This window comes from Crocodylus siamensis, chromosome 2, assembly GCF_052110815.1.
Source record: "Crocodylus siamensis isolate JL-2025a chromosome 2, ASM5211081v1, whole genome shotgun sequence".
Lineage (NCBI taxonomy): Eukaryota > Metazoa > Chordata > Crocodylia > Crocodylidae > Crocodylus > Crocodylus siamensis.
Window position 1 is genome coordinate 109,077,056 of NC_143396.1, and position 16,997 is coordinate 109,094,052.

The 16,997-nt window shown below is 43.9% G+C and overlaps 1 protein-coding gene across 1 annotated transcript in view; it reads right to left on the reverse strand.

Annotated features, from left to right (window-relative positions):
• The window catches only part of JADE1 (jade family PHD finger 1), a 59,738-nt gene extending 58,693 nt beyond the window's left edge, over positions 1-1,045 (reverse strand). The window contains exon 1 of the mRNA XM_090036556.1: positions 839-1,045. The gene's annotated coding sequence lies outside the window, so the exon portion shown is untranslated. The remainder of the gene's footprint in view (positions 1-838) is intronic.
• Positions 1,046-16,997: the final 15,952 nt, after the last annotated feature.

Sequence of the window (16,997 nt, forward strand, 5' to 3'; positions counted from 1 at the left end):
AGGCTGGCGGCTTTCCCGGCCTTTTAATCCGCGGCGAAAAAAACACACCCCCGGGGGGGGGGGCACTGCAACTGCAAAGCTGCCTCCCAGCCACCAAGCACCCCCCTGGCACACACCCCACCCCCACCCGCCCTTGACTAGATGCAATGGGCGACGCTGGCCATGCGGGTGACACAGTGACAAGCCCTGGCCAAGGCCACCCCCACGCCCTGCCCTTGCCATCTGTCTCCCAAGTTGGTACAATGCTTTCTACTTTTCAAGTCGGCTGGAGGGAGCACGGATGCACTTCGGGATCCCCCCGCCCCCGACACACATACACACACCTGCCCTCCTTCCAAACACATCTATGTCTATCTTAAACTGCAGCAAAGTCAAGGGAGCAGAGGCGCCCCTGGGTGTGCAGCGCGCGCCCCTCTCCGGGGGGCACCTCCAAAGCTGCAAGCTCCTGATTTGCCAGCGCCGAAGTCTGCAGCAAAATAAATGCCGCCCAGCGCTGCCCTCCCCGCTGCAAAATAACCGTCCTCTTCCCTCCTCCCCGCCCCCTCCCTCCCCAGCCATGCACAAGTTGCTTGTGGGATAGTGAAGCTGCAACTCCGCTGCCTCCCCCTTGCTCCATATCGAGCAGCAAATCTTTTGGCGCCATATTAATGACGTACTATATTATTTCCACTAGGCAGCGACCTTCGGCATGAAATTGCTCTCTGGCTGCTTCTGGAGAACTCCAAAGCGAAGCAACCAAAAAAAAAAAAAAAACCCCATCAAATATGGCTGTGCTGGCTGCTCCCCCGGCTCACTCTGCGGCGGCGGCGAGGAGGAAAGGCAGGATCTGGACAGTTACCTGCTGCTGCTGCTGCCGCTGCGATGGTTGCCAGCGAGGTTGGAGTTGCTCGGCGCGAAGGGGTCTGTGCTGCCTCATGAGTTCAGGCAAGCACTGGAGAGTGGGAGCAGATTGTGGCTCCCTTCGCGCGCACACACACACACACACACACACTCACACACACTCTCTCACTCTGACTGACGTTTTTACTTGTTATGGAGGAAGGACTCTGTGAATCAAACTCATTTCTGGGTCACTGCTGCCACAGGGGGGAGCTACTTTAATCCCCTGCCAAAACTAGAAGGAGAGAGAGAGAGAGGAAAAAAACAGGGTGGGGAGGAGAAGAGAGACTACAGCACTTGGGAACTGTCTGGGTTAACTCTTCACAGGCCTCGCTGGAGATGTCATGTTCCACTGACAGGAGCAGGGAGGCTCCCTTATTTCTGGCTGCATTTCACTGAAGCATCTCCCTCTTGTGCTGAAGAATATGTTGCAGGGAGACCTTTCCAGTCCAACCCGCTCCTTTCCTTGAAATCCCGCTCCTTCGAGACTGGCACAGCTTGAGAGCAGCCCCCTGTTCTCCCTGCTGCTGTCACTCGGGGAAGTTTCTTGTTTTGCGCCTAGCCGGTCTGAAAATAAAAACGGCATTAAAGCAGCCCCTGGAAGACTTGCAGCTGGGATGGGGGGGAAAAACGTATTGTTTTAATAGGTGCCGATTAATCTAATCTCAAACTACTACGTTGTGGGCATGTCTACACATTCATTTATAGTTTAGTACTTGCTTAATGAAGTACTAACTAAATGTGCAGTAACTACAGTAGCGTCAGTGCTCAGCGCAGTACCCTAATAACACTGCACAGTTTTTGCAGTGGCATGCCACTGAACAATGTAGTTTAGCGCCGTTTTTGACTGGCACGCCACTGAACAATGTTATTAGGCTACTGCACAGGAAGCATCCTATGTAGACGTGCCCAGTGAGGAATAAATCATGCCTCACAGCCTTCCCTGCAAGGTAGATTTTGCTTATGTCACAGCAGCATGCCAGGGGAAAGGGAAACTGAGGCACTGACAAATGATCGTGGTAAACCACTGGCAGAGGCAGGAACTTCTTGATTCTCAGTCTTCCATACCGGCCTCGCGGCTTTCCAAACTTTTCTGTTTGGAGTCTAGAGACAGAAGGATGTAAATAGCACAAAATATTCTGCCGCTTATATTTACATCTTTTTACTACATGTTTAAAGCAAAATGAGTTTGACCTTGTATCAACTTAAATCCATTACTAAGGTTTCTATTACTAAAAAAAAAGAAGTACAGTTAAATGCAGTTATTTTTACTATACCGTTGTTGTTCTCAGGCTATGAATTCCAAAAACGGTCTCACTTCCATTCCACAGAATGGGCACAGTAATGAATGGGGAAGACAGAATCTCAGACACATAAATAAGGCTACCCATGTAAAACTCTTCCAGAGACGGTGAACATGCAAATACAAATGAATGCAGCCTAGAGAACATATTTTCACTCGTGTGCCAAAAACTCACACCTTAATTCAGGAGAATGATGGCTTTGTTATTCATCAATAACAAACAAAAGGAATGTATGCTGGCATCTCACGCACTTACCCACCCATTGGCCTTGTTTTACATTGTTCCACTTTCTGAAAATAGGTGATGATATTAGAAGAAAAAAAATCAAGTTTTTGAACTCAGAATGGACCCATTCCTTTCAAGCACTTTATTTATGTACCAGCTATGAACTGACCGCCCAGAGGAGTTTTCCCTCCTCTGTGAAATCTTATGAAATATGAACTTTCATTTCTACCCAGGAGAACTTTGACAATCTTTTCTCCAATGCCTGATGAAAGGTGTTTGTGCCCAAAAGCTTTCAATTAAAGAATGTTTTTTGCAAAAATCTTATTGGTGTAATAAAACATAGAAGCTCTACTATAAGTACTACTGTAAGGGCCTTATTTATGTAGACACATTCACTCACTTATGTGCATCCATTCTCTCTTCTTCCATGTCTACTTTAGGGCCAACCCTGCAAATATTTACTCCTGGAGAGAAAGTTTGCATACACAAGAGAATCCACTGGCATCAGTGGGACTAGGTGCATGAACTCACCTTGGTATTTGCCAAAGACCTTAACTTTTGACATTTGCATTGCACACTCATAAAAGGATGATTTGTTTTCCAAAGAGAAACTTCCCTAGTTGATAACCATTCGTACATTATTAGAATTACATTCATGTGGACTAGCCTCTCTCCCCAAACAGAAATCCTACCCCAGGCATGGCTTTCCAAAGTTTGTCGGGCTTTGCTATTACCAATCTGTTATCAAGAAGGTGCTCCAATAGCACTGTCATAGGCAGTATAGTATAAAATCCTATAACAAATTAGACAAAAATGACTTAGTATTATTTTGAGTTCACAGTCTTATCATGTTTTAGAAAACCTGATCATTTTCAGAAAAAGACTGAAAAATTTGCCTTGTGACTATTCCTAGCAAATATTCTTCTAAGAAAAACTATAGATTCGTATGCCTCAATATGGATTCCCTAGTTTCATTTTTCCTCTTCCTTAATAATTTTCCCATATTAGGTAAAAACAGGATAAAACAAAATGTTTCTATTCCAGCTCGTGTTTTCAGAACCATTTAGTACCTACCTGGAAATTATACAAGGCCATACAAGTAGGCAGTGCCTACAGGATGGTGGGCCGTAGCCAAAAACCGCTAAGTGTAATTTGAGTGTCATTGTAGAAAACCAGCTTAACATTAGCTCCTGGTACAATGTTATAGCAAAAAATGGGTAATGTGATCCTTAGATATATAAATAGGGGACTATTAAGAAGGAGCAGGGTGTGATTTTACCTCTGGATATGGAATTGGTAAGACAGTTATGAAGGAATGTGTCCAGTTCTGGTACCCAAATTTTAAAAATGATGAAGTTGGAAAACTGGGAAGAATCTTGAAGAACTTCCAAGAACAACAGTATGTGGTCTAGAGAACAGTGACAGGAATTGTCTATGCAAAAAGCTGTATTGCTTAAACCAGAGGTGCTAAACTCCTGGCCCACAGACTAGATCCAGCCACTGGCACTGTATAATTTGGCCTGTGGGACTCCCCATGGATCAGTGCATGTTAGATTGCCAGCCAGCTGAGGCAGTGCAGGCCCCAGAGCCTGATCCTGGCCAGGCAGGGGCTGGGTGGAGGTGATGTGGGGTCTTGGGGCCAGCAGGGCTGGTACAGGGCCAGCCAACAGACGAGCCCCACACCATTCAGCTGGCCCATGAGGCCAAAATGATATTGATATAAAACTTGATAACAGTATAGCTATTTTTATATATGAAAAGAAATAAGCAATAGCAATTAAGCCATACCAGCATTTGCACTGGTATAGTCATTTTAGTTAAAAAATATATATTACCCCCTAAACAAAATAGTTATGCTAGTATAAAACCCGTGCATCTACAAGGATCTCGCTTTCCTTAGTTTGGAATTAAGAAATGACTGAATGACAGATAGATGTTATAAAACTGTCCACTACTCAACCCTTCTCTTGTCCAGCTCTCAAAATTATGGGTTAATCCTACCTATGTTCAAGTCAGTGTGACTTCTGGGAGATCAGGGTTTCACCCTGTATACTTATTAAGACTTTTACCCATTCTATAAATTGCTTAATATCTTGTTTTAATAAAATATGTTTCAAACAAAATAATACTCAAGCCCTGGCTCAGTCTTTTAAATAGTAATAAGGTATAATCACCATTATCATTATTAGTTATTCTAATATAAATAGCACCTAAAAAACACAGTTAGGAGCCAGGCTTTTTTTACAGAGCCCAGCAAAGAAAAACACATAATAAAAATTGGTCTTCCCTAATTTTCACATCAAGTGTAGTCATTACATATTAAAATTAAATCTCACCTATTCAAATCCATGAGAGTTTTATGTTGCTGCTTAATTTCTCCTACTTTACATTGTTTATTGTTATTTCTGGGCAGAATCACAAAGCCAGAAAGGAAGAAATCTGTGGCTTTCTCTGAATATCTGTTACAGGTTTAGTGGGAAATATAATGCTTCAGCAACATCTGGTAAAACCTTTTCACTCACTTTTTTATTTCATTGTGTTTTATTCTTTATTTGATAATACCAGTTACTCCTTTTATGCTTAAAATCTTTCATGTTAATCCCTGCAGAGTCTCATCCCATGTAAGTGAATGGAGAGCTAATAAACTTGAGTTTCCCCCCACTGATAAATTCAGCCGTAGTACCACTTACTACTCTAATCCATCATTTTGCTCCTTTAGCCCCAATTTTTAAGGATGTTTTATTTTCCCTTCCCCCTTTCTGTCTTTGCAAGATTAGAAATCTGAAGGCAAGAACAAAATGCTGACCTGAAGCAGCAGTGTCAAGATTTCAGCCAGCATCTGATCTTAAGGAGTAGGGATTCCAGCAGAGTACTTATATCTGCTCTCAAAGATAGGATATGTACACTGTAGAGAAATAAGGCAGATACACAGCTGGGCCAAATCCTGTTTGTCTTACATGAACAGTCCTTTTGGTCTCAATTGGACTACTCCTGTAAGCAAGATAAATGTGTGTATTACTATATTTTTAGCACCTGTAAATACTGTAAAACAGAATCATTTTTTTAGCATGTGGCCCAAGATAAACTATCATGAAATCATCATAAATACTTGAAAAATATTTTAAGAGCCAGAGGGTGCAGAAGAGGATATAAGGCTCCTTCTGCAGCATTGACTTCCCTGGATTTTGTGAAACTATTTCAACTGAGTAACTAGAAGTGACTTTTGGCCTTCCACTGCTATATGATCCCCTTACCCACTTCTGAGATAGCTCTCATTACTTTCACTGCATATCCGACTTAGTATGATGTAGCCAAGACACTCGCAAATGGCCAATGTGTTTCTCCCTCTGTTTCTCTCTCATCTACAAGGTTTGACTCTGGGTCATTTGGGAGAAGGAAGTTGGATGATATAATGGAAACAGTGGGTTGAAGTGGTGAAGTTTTGCATACTGCTCAGATGTTTGTGGCCAGCTTGATCCCCTCTAAGAGTGAGTTCAAGATTCACAGACCAGTTTCAGGGAAAGCTCTGACTCCCAAGTCTCATCCTTGTCATTAACAAAATGGAGCTGTCATGAGTGGTCATTATCTTGCAGGTAGAGGCGGTTTTCCTGGTAGGTAGGATCAGCGTCATGGAGGGCTTTGAGTATGGAATGAAACTTCCAATTTAAACCTCATATCCAGCCAGTAAAGAGAGCAGAGTAGTGAGATAGTTTGCTCCCAGTGACTTGTATTCTACAAAGACAAGCACAACAGGCAAGCTTCTATGTTCTAAGTAAAGCTCATGACGTCCCTGTAGAGTCAGGATTATAATAAGGCGTCTACTGTACTCGAGGCGGTGGTCAGCCAAGATCCTGGGGCTGGCCACTATATTCATGGAATGATCATGCCGGGTGCTACCTTCTTGTGGGCAGCACCTGGCCCTTTCTCCCCCGGTGGGCTGCGCAGCCACGCCACAGCACTGTGGGACCCCTTGCTTCCTCTGGGAAGTCAGCATTTTATTTTTAGTAAGTCTTCTTTTTTATCATGGATTTCTCAATTTTGAAATGCACGAAAATGTGATTCAGTAGAACCCTAATTATAATACTCATTCTACATATAAGTAAGCAGTGGCGTGTAAAGGTGAAGTAACTTGCATGAGGTCATACAGCAAGGCAGCGATAAAACCAAGAAAAGAAACCAGAAGCCCTGCCTATCAGTCCAGGTCTCTAACCAAAAAACAACTCTCTCTCCCTTGCCTTGTTATATCCTGTACAATGTAAAACAGTTTATGCCTCTGTGGCATCCTTTACACAGATACACATTAAAATTATTTTTAAAATCCAATTCAATCACTATATAAAAAGGGGCATAACTATACATTCATCTTAATTTTGAGTGAAGTGGGAACAAGCTTGGCAAATATCCAAAGGTAATGAATTCCAAAATCTAGAAGCACAGCTACTGAAAGTACAAATTTCCAAATGATTACAATTTAAAAGTAGGAGCTGACAGGAAACTAGCAGAATAAGAACCTCAAGGGAACAACCGAGCAGGTAGTTAACTTGCAGATCTGTGAGCAGGGCAGGATGAAGTTGATGCATCACCTTTAAAGTCAACAACTCAATATTGTACATGATGAGAGATTTAATTAGCAACCAACCTAGTGCCTTCCTAGTATAGGAAGAATGGGCTGCCGGAACCTTATGTGAAGAAGTCTGCAGCCATGATTCAATTCTCAGAGTGCTTCTATGCTCCTAATTAGAAGTCCATCAGGCAACATTACAGTGTCCAAGCTAGATTAACTTTGGCTGCAGTGTTAAATCGTGATGTTTGTGCAGGCTGCAACTGTGGAATGAAAGAAAGGTGTTCTGATTAAATCAATACATAGTTCAAAATAATCTATAGCCACTCTTCCATTCCTGATGTCTGAAGACAGAAAAATGGCATCATGATAACCTGTTGCTAAAAAGAACATCAGATAGGTTACCAATGAGATTGAGGAGGTTGAAATCCAGTGCTGTAAAACAATTTAACTTGTTACAAGTGTGGCAACTTCAACTGCAAATGCTTAGAGCCTAAAAGATGAAACGTAAAAAGCAATAGTGGCTGCTGAAGTTGCTCCAGCAGTTTGTGAAAACAATTTCTGGAAGGAGGAGAAACCTTGGAAAGAGTTGTCCTATGTTGTCTTTCTTTGGTTCTCTTCAGTGCTTCACAGAACTGCCCTAGAGCTACTTCCAGTCACTATGACTCACTCAGATTCCATTCAAGTTGAAGCTCATGCTAGCCCAAGAAAACTGAGGTCTGCCACAGTGGCTAAAAGTTCACAACCTTCATTTCAAGTTAGCAAATGAGGAAGAGTTCAAACTCAACAATGAAAAAAGAGAGAAAAAAATTAAAGGTGCTCTAAGCACACAGCCATGTACTCTATTGACAAACTCCGAGAACACAGGTTTATGGTGTTCCCAATAGTCTTGCAGCTGAGGGGCGGGGCAGTAGATCCTGGGGTGCCATTTACTTAGAAAAAGTGATCTTCACCATAAAAAGGTTGGAGATCATTGCAGTAGGGGGACAGTGGGAGGGCAATGGAGTCAGTGGGGGAGGCAGTAGGGGGCAGGCAGTGGGGGAGCAGGCAATAGGCAGCAACCAGTGGGGAAGTCAAATGGCTTGACACCTGTGTGCCCCCCTTTGCCCCCTGCCACCTCTCCCCCATCACACTTGCCCCCCCCATGCCTGTGCACCCCAGCACCTATGCCCCAACAGTGCTTGCCCCTGCTTGCACCTGCCACTTGCCTCCCCATGCCTGCACCCTCTGGCACCTGTCCCACCCCTGTGCTTGTCCTCCCCACCTGGCCCATCCCCCTGTTATCTTACCCTCCAGCTCCAGCATGGTGCCGGGCCCTTTCCAGTATGGCTGGATCAGGACTGGAGCACTGCTGGAGCCAAAGGGTAAGTGGCAGCAGTGGGAGGGAAGGAGGCAGGGCACAGGTTGTAGGAGAGCAGGCAGCAGGTAAGGGAAGGTGGCAGCTGCAGGGACCTAGTGGTTGTTGTGACTCTGATTCCCACTCTGACTCCAAATCGGGGCCAAGTTGGGAACACAGCAAGCCACCTTCCCCCTGCCCCCATGCACTCAAATCCAAAATGAGGGCATTCCCCACCCCCCCCCCCCATATTAAATGAGGGGAAAACAAGCGTCTTGGATTCTGGTAAATATTTTAGGTAGGGAAGTGATTCCCATGTTACAAAAAGACAGCAGGGTAAAAATCTGTATTCAGTCAGACTGATATAGTAGCCATTATGGCCTATGGCCCATTCTCACTACGTATTAGCCAGATCTCCAGCACGGATCCTAAATCACATGCAACATTCACTCACATTAATTATAAAGAATTTAACATATGAAACCAGATTATGACAACGGAAAAAGAAGATACAATAAAGAAGAATTCACAGGAACAGTTAGGCAGTTATAAGAGAGAAGGGAAAGATTATTTCTTCCTCAAGAAAATTCCCCCTCCTCCACTTCCATGTCATAGGATAGCTTCTTTGTAAATCTCTTTGGCCCTTAAGGTGTCTTTGATAATTGGCAAAAGATCTGCAGGAATAATCCTAATGTCTGCTCTTGTTCCCAAAGAAGTCAGTAGCAAAATGCCAACCAATTTCAATGGGGCCATAATTTGGCAGTTTTCCTGAAATCTAAATCAAATATTCATAAATTCCAGTTTTACAATATTCAGATAATTCAAATATTCAGTACTGGGGTCAGGAGATGCTCTTGCTCCTGCATAAAGAGAACACTTGGCATATAAACAGGCAATAGCTCTAGTTCAGATATTCTACATTATGTTAATTTTTTCCAGTGTTTACACATAGCAAGAGTTGTTGAGGGAAAAGGCTCCTAACTCCAAATAATGCAGCAAGGGAAGGGTCAACTCAGCTTGCCATGGCTTTCACTGTACATAGGAGCATAATGAACAGTATAATAAGTATTAATTGGCATAGACACACAATCAAGCTTCCCCATGAATTTACATTTTGCTATTAAGACTGACATTCATATTGTTAACATCTCAACCGGGCCTCTACCTGGCCTTCATTTTTATACACACAAAATGGTATAATCACATACTTATGCTCACATTTTGCTAGGTGCTTAACATGTAACACTTCCTTTTGAAGCAGTTGAAGAGTTGCATATGAAAGTAGTTTACAAATATAAAGTAAGCCTCTCAATACATTCTTATCGTTATATACATTGTTATCATAATTGTTACAGACATTTTTAAAATGGAAAAACTGAAGTACAGAGATAAATTAATTTGCACAAATCATGACTTAGTTATTCATAAATAAAGATCATTGATACTTTGACTCCTGGTGCTAATCTTGTGTATGCGTGTGCATGCACACATAAGCACGCGCACACACACACAATACCAGAAGTCAAATCTTTGTAGCAGTGTAATTCCAAGCAGCACCTATTTTAAAGAAAATCTGTGTTCCAGGTTTCATGAGAAAGTTTCAAAAACAGACGGGTTCGATGCACCTATGGGTTTCCTCTACTATTTAATTTAAGGAAGTATTGCCATAAGAGTTTAAGAAGGTACAAAGTCTTTGCATATAAACCTATTCAGACAGAGAACCTCAAACAGCTGCATAGTAAATTGTCAGTGCTTACAAAGGAAATGTTCAAGATGTAAATGGCCCTTGAATCATTTCATACCATTCACAACAGTAATTCTGAAATTATATAAAAAAACATTGGACAAAGGGGCTGATTGCATTTTAGAAGGTGCAACTTCTCTGCTCTTGTTCTAAACACAGGGCTACAAAAGATATATTTAACAATGTACCTAATGAGGAATGATACAGACTAGAAAATTAAATTGTAACTCTGGCTCCTGTGAACTTTGCTTCCAGCAAGCAAAAAAAGTAGGCTTTGACCTTCATATACAGCATTTTAAAAAATGTCTGATCTAAAATAAAGAAAGTCTGATCTGCCTATGTTGACAGATTTTGGCACTAGGTAAACATCTGTTTCTGCACCTGAAGTGCCTACAGCCACACAGTTCACATAAGTAGCTCCTTTTTCTTCATTCACTGCATGTAAGCTGTGGGTGTTTTTACCACCCTGTGGTTGTTGCATTTCTAGAAGTAGCTGAGGTAAGTTGCTCTCTAAGTGTAGGGGATATTACAAGTGCCCCTGTGAAGGTGAGCACTGGGATGTGCTAAATGTTTTTTTTTTTAATTTGCCAACTGTATGTGCATTTATATCCTGATGACTACAATGGGGAATAATACTGCTTCTGCAACCTACTGCAAATGGGGGGATAGAACAAATTCTGCAATTCACCTCCCTCATGCCACTGCTACTTGTCCCTGGTGAAGGCCTCTGCCACATGCCCCCTGGAGTGCAGCAGATTATGCTGGGTGGGGTAGGGGAGGCTGGAGCCAGTACTGGGCTGGCCCCCACAGTCTTATCTGGGATCCTGGGGGCCTTCTGAGACTGGCAGCAACAGCAACCCTGCTACTTGGAGCCTGGCCAGCAGCCAGAGTATGGCTGTCCCCACATGTGCCGCCCCACTTTTTTTCTTGTGCAAGATTTTTTCACCCCCCAGGATTTTCTGCAGTGCTAACTTGCAGCATGGAGAACACCTGAATGTGCAGTATGTGCTGGCACAGACGTATCTGCTTCACTACATACCACACGGCCGGGCTTAGCTGGATGCAGCCTAAGAGATGGTTTCAAGACAGTCTCTATGGATAGGGACAAAAGTTACACATAAACTGGTTTAAACCTGTAACAGAACAGAACAGAAGTTCATTGCACATAAACAAGTTTCAAAAAGGCCAAACCCAGTTTAAGATAAACCTGGATAGATGTAGTATCCAACTTCCTGATTTAGGTTAATCCGTTCTATGGAACTTCTGTCTCAGATCCCCTCCCAACACAAGTTATGTCTCAGCCCCCCGCATCCCAAGATGCACTGGGAGGTGGGGGAACAGAGCCCCCTGGCCTAGTCCCCGAGTCCTGGTCTGCAAGGTTTAACTCCCAGCAGCACAGGCTGGCACAACTCCCTAACCCACTGAGGGAGGTGGGGAAAGAGTCCCCCTTCTCAAGATCAGTCCTCAAGCTGGGCAGGTCCCCTGGCGGATTACCTCCAGCCAGCCTGGAATCTCCCCCAGCCCTGGTCTGCCCAGCTGCAGGGAGATGTTTCGCTGACCCTGTACAGCTGGGCTACATAGAAAGAAGGATCAGGCCCCACTGCCCACCACGAGCCCCTGGGGCTGCCTGGAACATCTTGGTGGCTGCTGCTGTTGCCAGGCTATGGTGAGATGTGCCAAGTAGCCCAGGGGACTTGTGTCAGGTGGTGGGGATGGGAGCACTCCATACAGGGCAGGATCAGGCCCTGCTGCCGGGCACAAGCCCCAACAGCTGCCCAGTGCATCTTGCAGTAGCACCAGCTGCAGCTACCAAGATGTGCCAAGTGGCCTGGGGAGCTTGCATTGAGTGCTGGGCCCAAACCTGGTCTCTGTGGAGCACTTCCATCCCCTGCACCCAGCATGAGTCCCCAGGGTTTCACAGCACATCTTGTTGCCTGCTGCTGCTGCTGGGCTCTGGTGGAATGCACCAGGCAGCCCGGGGGGGTTTGTGCCAGGCAGCAGGGCCTGATCTTGCCCTGTATGGAGTTCTCCCATCCCAAACGCCCAGCACATGTCCCCCAGCTGCCTGGAATGTCCCCTGGAGCCTGGCTTCAGCAGCTCCAAGCAAGATGCACTGGGCAGCCCCCGGGACTCATGCCAGGTGGCAGGAACCAATCCTTCTTTCTATGAAGCCAGCTCAGCTGGGCAGGCATGGAGGGAAAACCCTGGGGCCCAGCCCCCCCCCCAGCTGGGAAGACCTCAGCTTGGGGGCTAAAACCAAGGTAGGAGGTTTTGTTCCCCCTGAGGCTGGACAGACCACGCTCAGGGGGATCCCTGGTGTTGGGCCCCCCATGTGGGCAGACACTGAGCTCAGGGGCTGGCCCCAGGAGGGGGGACTCCTTTTCCCCTCTCCACTGCATGATAGTGATTCGTGCAGCCCAGCCCTATGGGAGGTGGGGAGGGGAATTCTCTTCACCCCTCCCACACCTGGGCAGACCAGAACCGGGGGGGGGGGGAGGTCACAGACTGGCCTAGAGAGAGGTGTGGGGCTTAGGTGCCCCCCCCCAGCAGGGAACAGCAGGATGTTGCCAATATATGCTGGCCTCCACTTGGCTGGGCTGGGCAACAGCCGGCAGGCTGGGAAGCATGCTCTAGTGCTCCCCACTTTCTGGTTTGCATCAGTGTAGGCCTCCTCCTGCCTTTCCCAAGTGCAATGCAGCTTAGAGAAACCTGTGAAAATTAAATCTATTCCACCTTGGGTTTTTTGACTGTCTGTACTTGGCCTAAGAGCACCAGCTTTTCAGAATGTGCAGACATATGCATCCATGCACAAACACACAGAGTAGCAGCCATTTTGACCAACACTATGAGCTTTTTAGATTACAGTAACTGTACAGAAACTGCTCTTTAATGTCATAGCTGAACAACATCTCCATGGACGGAGGGGAAGGATTCCTCAACTCCAACTCCCATGAATCTACTGGAGTTGGGTGGAGTTGGGATCTGGAAGAAGGGCTTGGTCCTAATTAGATCTAATTTATCTTCTGTGCTTTTCAAACAGAGTGTTTTACAGTACTGTGCGAAGCAACTTCCATCTCCAGTGAATGTCTTGAAAACTGCTGCAATCACCCCTTTGAAAACACCCCCTTTGCAAAGCTATCAGCAGGTCTTTGTTTAACTTATTTTTGCTCTTCTATGTTGCTAATTTGCATTTTAAATCCTTTTTATGGCTGTTGCAGATATATTCAGATACAGAATTTTATATTTTTCTAGACAGCATGTACAGTTGTTTAAGGAAGCAAATTATAGATTAAGCTCCAAATCACAAATGATAAATTATATATATTATCATATATATTATTCTGGATATAAAATGATAGCCAGGAAGTTTACAAACATACATAAAAGAAAAAGTGTCTCTTCTTAAAGAAACACTAATATCTGCCTCGTTTTAAGGTTCCTTAGGTGCAACTACACTTTGTGAGTTTTAAAAACTAAAAGAAAGACTTGAAATACTTCCCTCATTGAAGTCAAGAATAATCTTGCCATTAATGTTAACATGGGTAGTATTTTGCCACAAGACTACATTTTATAACCTGTAGGCAATGACATACTGCTGCCTGTATAAATCAACATACTATCCATAAGATACTGTTCTCTCTTTAAAGATTTCAGACCATTTCAGCCTGAAAGATTAAACAAGGAACTGGTGAGTATAGGGTTTTTAATGTTTTGGGCCATACTTTGCATATACGCTAGTCACAAATTAAATCATATTTATCAAGGGTTATGTTACAGCCTACTACCCTGATTATATTACAAAAGTACACCCAAACCTGGTTAACTTCTGTTCACATGAACTCACTTACAAGTAAAATTATTCACGAGTATTTTAGAAGATTAGCTCTTTATTCTCCTGGCTCTTTCCCTACACTTGTATGAAATCAGTTTAACAAAGCATTTAAGCTAATCTATAATTTCAAGTGCATTCCCAGCCCCATTGAAAAGCATTTTAAACAACATATTTTAAACATTTGTAATAGTTAACATTAATAAAAGGACAGAGTTCTTTATTTATTGATCTGATATAAAGCTTTATTGGACAAGTATGTTCATTCACTGGGAGGTAGTTGCACCCTAGCTTTTTCCATCATTCAGAATGAAGCTTTCTTACAAATATTTTATAAACATATGGATCAACCAATAGTAAATTTAGCTTATTTTAGTTCTTATTAGGAAGCATGACAGTGTATTTTGTCTTTTTCATTGCCGGTGTCATTCAGATTTTAAAGAGCCAAAGTAAAACAAAAAATGAAAAAAAAAGACAACTGTTGTTGCATTATGCACTTTGCCATCAGCATCCCAACATGCACTGTAAAGCAGTATGAGCAAGAAAAACTTCTGCAAAACAACTGAATTTCATTAATCAAGAATAAACTGCATAACCTTATGGGCTAGCCTTTCAGAGAGCAACAGGGACAGTCTTTTATCTACTGGCCAGCCCTGACAAGCCTAATTAAGATGACCACCTTGATGTAAAATGCTTTACTTTTTATTCCATGTGTATATAAGTAATTACTTACCTGGAAGCATGAGTACAAGAGGAATATATGTCCATGGACATCCTTTCTTTCTACATTAAAGAATATCTGCTGCAGATATTTGTAGAACCATCTTTTCATCTTTTCCATGTCTGTTCTAGAAAAAAAAAAGTAAATAGTGACTACAAGTTACATTTACTAGTTTATTTAATGGCATGATGGTCTCTGATCCCTGATCCCAATAATCATATCTCCTGCCATGCCACACATGCATAGCAGGAGGTGCGATTATTGGGATCAGATCCCAGTGGTGCCATTACTGCTTGCCAGTGCAGGAGGAGTGCAGGATCACAAAAGCACTCCTGGACTCTCCCTGCATCAGCAGTTGAAAGCTTAGGGTGTCTTTGTATCTGCTTTGAGGGGGGCATTATAATTAATGGCTCTTAGGAACCACTTTAATTAAAGCACCTGCAGTGTCTTGTGTATTCTGTGTCCCACACTTCAAAATGGTAGTGGGGACACTTTAACTAAAGCTCATTTGAGGAGCTTTAGTTAAAGCGCCCCTGCTGCCATTTTGAAGCACAAGGACACTGAATACACATGATGCTGAGGTTGCTGGAGTGTGCTCCAACGCATGCTAATTAGCACACATCAGAGGAGTCATTGGGCATGTGTAGGTGCCCTCAGTGTCCAGAGCCTGGTGTGAATTGGACCAGTCCCAGGGCCCAGACTGACACAGCTAATTATCAGTCCCAGGCCAGGTTCTGCACAATGTGGTCCCGGGGCTGGGATTGAAAATCAGTTAATGGTTGGTACCAACCCCAGAACCAGCCCCTGGAACTGACTCCAGTGTGTTCCCAGGGCTCTGGTTTGTCACTACCCTGCCACATATTTAATTTAGGGAGAATTGGAAACCAGCCACAAAAATTACACATACTTGGTGGAATATGTTTGTGGCTGCTTTTCCATCTTTTGTGATATTAATTTCTTCAACATGTGGCAGGGTCAGGATTTACAACATGATTAACAGGTTAATCACATTTTGAGTGTACCTGCCAGGGGCCCTAAAGTAATACCTACACAACAGAAAAGTTCTGCATCTATGATAAGAAAATAAAAGAAAAGAACATTTTACAACAAGACAATACTTTCTACCTACCCAGGCTGCTAGCACCAGAGACCAAAAATACCTTTGTCTAAATAAAAGTCTAAGTATAGTAAATTACTTATTCACCAGACTCCATAGGTTAGTAAGTTTTAGGTATTTAAAATTCTGTATTTTTTTTCTTTTTAGAATATTCATAGAAAATTTAGTTCATTTTTCTAGCTCTGGCCTAAACCATTATATATAACCATATTTACACTTACTAATTTTAGTTTCTTATATCTCACCTTTTAAAAGTTCAGAAATTAGTAGCAGGGAAGAAACACATGCAGTGTATCTTTGCACTTTACTCCCTTACTTTAGGGGCAGCAGTGGCATCTTGTAGCTGAGACCATCACAGGTAATTTCCCACACAAGTTCTCATTGTTCTTTATTTTTAATCCCTGTGAGTGAGGCCACATTATGCCGCACAATAGGGACAACAAATCACAAATATTTTCTCAAGAGAAAAAGCAACAAGTGAGGGTCCTCATTTTTGCCTAGGCTGAGGTTGCAGTCACAACTGTCACTGCCATCCTGGAGGGTGGGGGGGGAAGCGTACAAAGGAGGGGTGGGCAAAATGTGGCCTGTGGGTCAGATGCGGCTTGCCAGGTCATTCTATCTGGCCTGCAGGGCTCCTAAAAAATTTAGAAAGTTAATATTTATCTGCCCTGGCTGCCTGTCATGTGGCCCTCAATGCCTTGCCAAAACTCAGTAAGCGGCCCTCCGCCCAAAAAGTTGCCCACCCCTGGTACAAAGCAACCATAGGAAGGGGGGCCATGCAATGCTGTTGTTCCCAGCTGATTGTGGCACCCCACACAAGCACTCTCTACAGCCCCTGGCTGGAGTGCTGCAGGAGCAGCTTTGAGGATCACCGAAGTCTGGATCAGCCAAAAATGGTGGTGATGACAATGGTAGGTGAGTCCCCACTTCCTGCATCTGCTTCCAGGGACTCCAGCTGTGGGGAATGGGTATGCAGGGTGCTGGTCCTGACTGAGAATGATGGCAGCGGTAGATGGGCCCTAATTCCTGCCCACCCTCATTTTTCCAGCTGTGGGAAGGGACTGCACAGGGGGCTTAGCTCAGCAAGGAGCTGGGGCAGTAGAATCAGGTGGGTCCCCCCTTTTTGTACCTGCCCCCTGCCTGGCCCTTCCTGAGTGTTCCCTACTGGTCTGGGGGTAGAGAGCTCATTGTGGTACACAGTGGGTATGTCTACATGTGCAATTAATGTGCCTGAATTTTCTGCACAGAAAATTCAGGCACATTTAACTGCACTTGTGCACA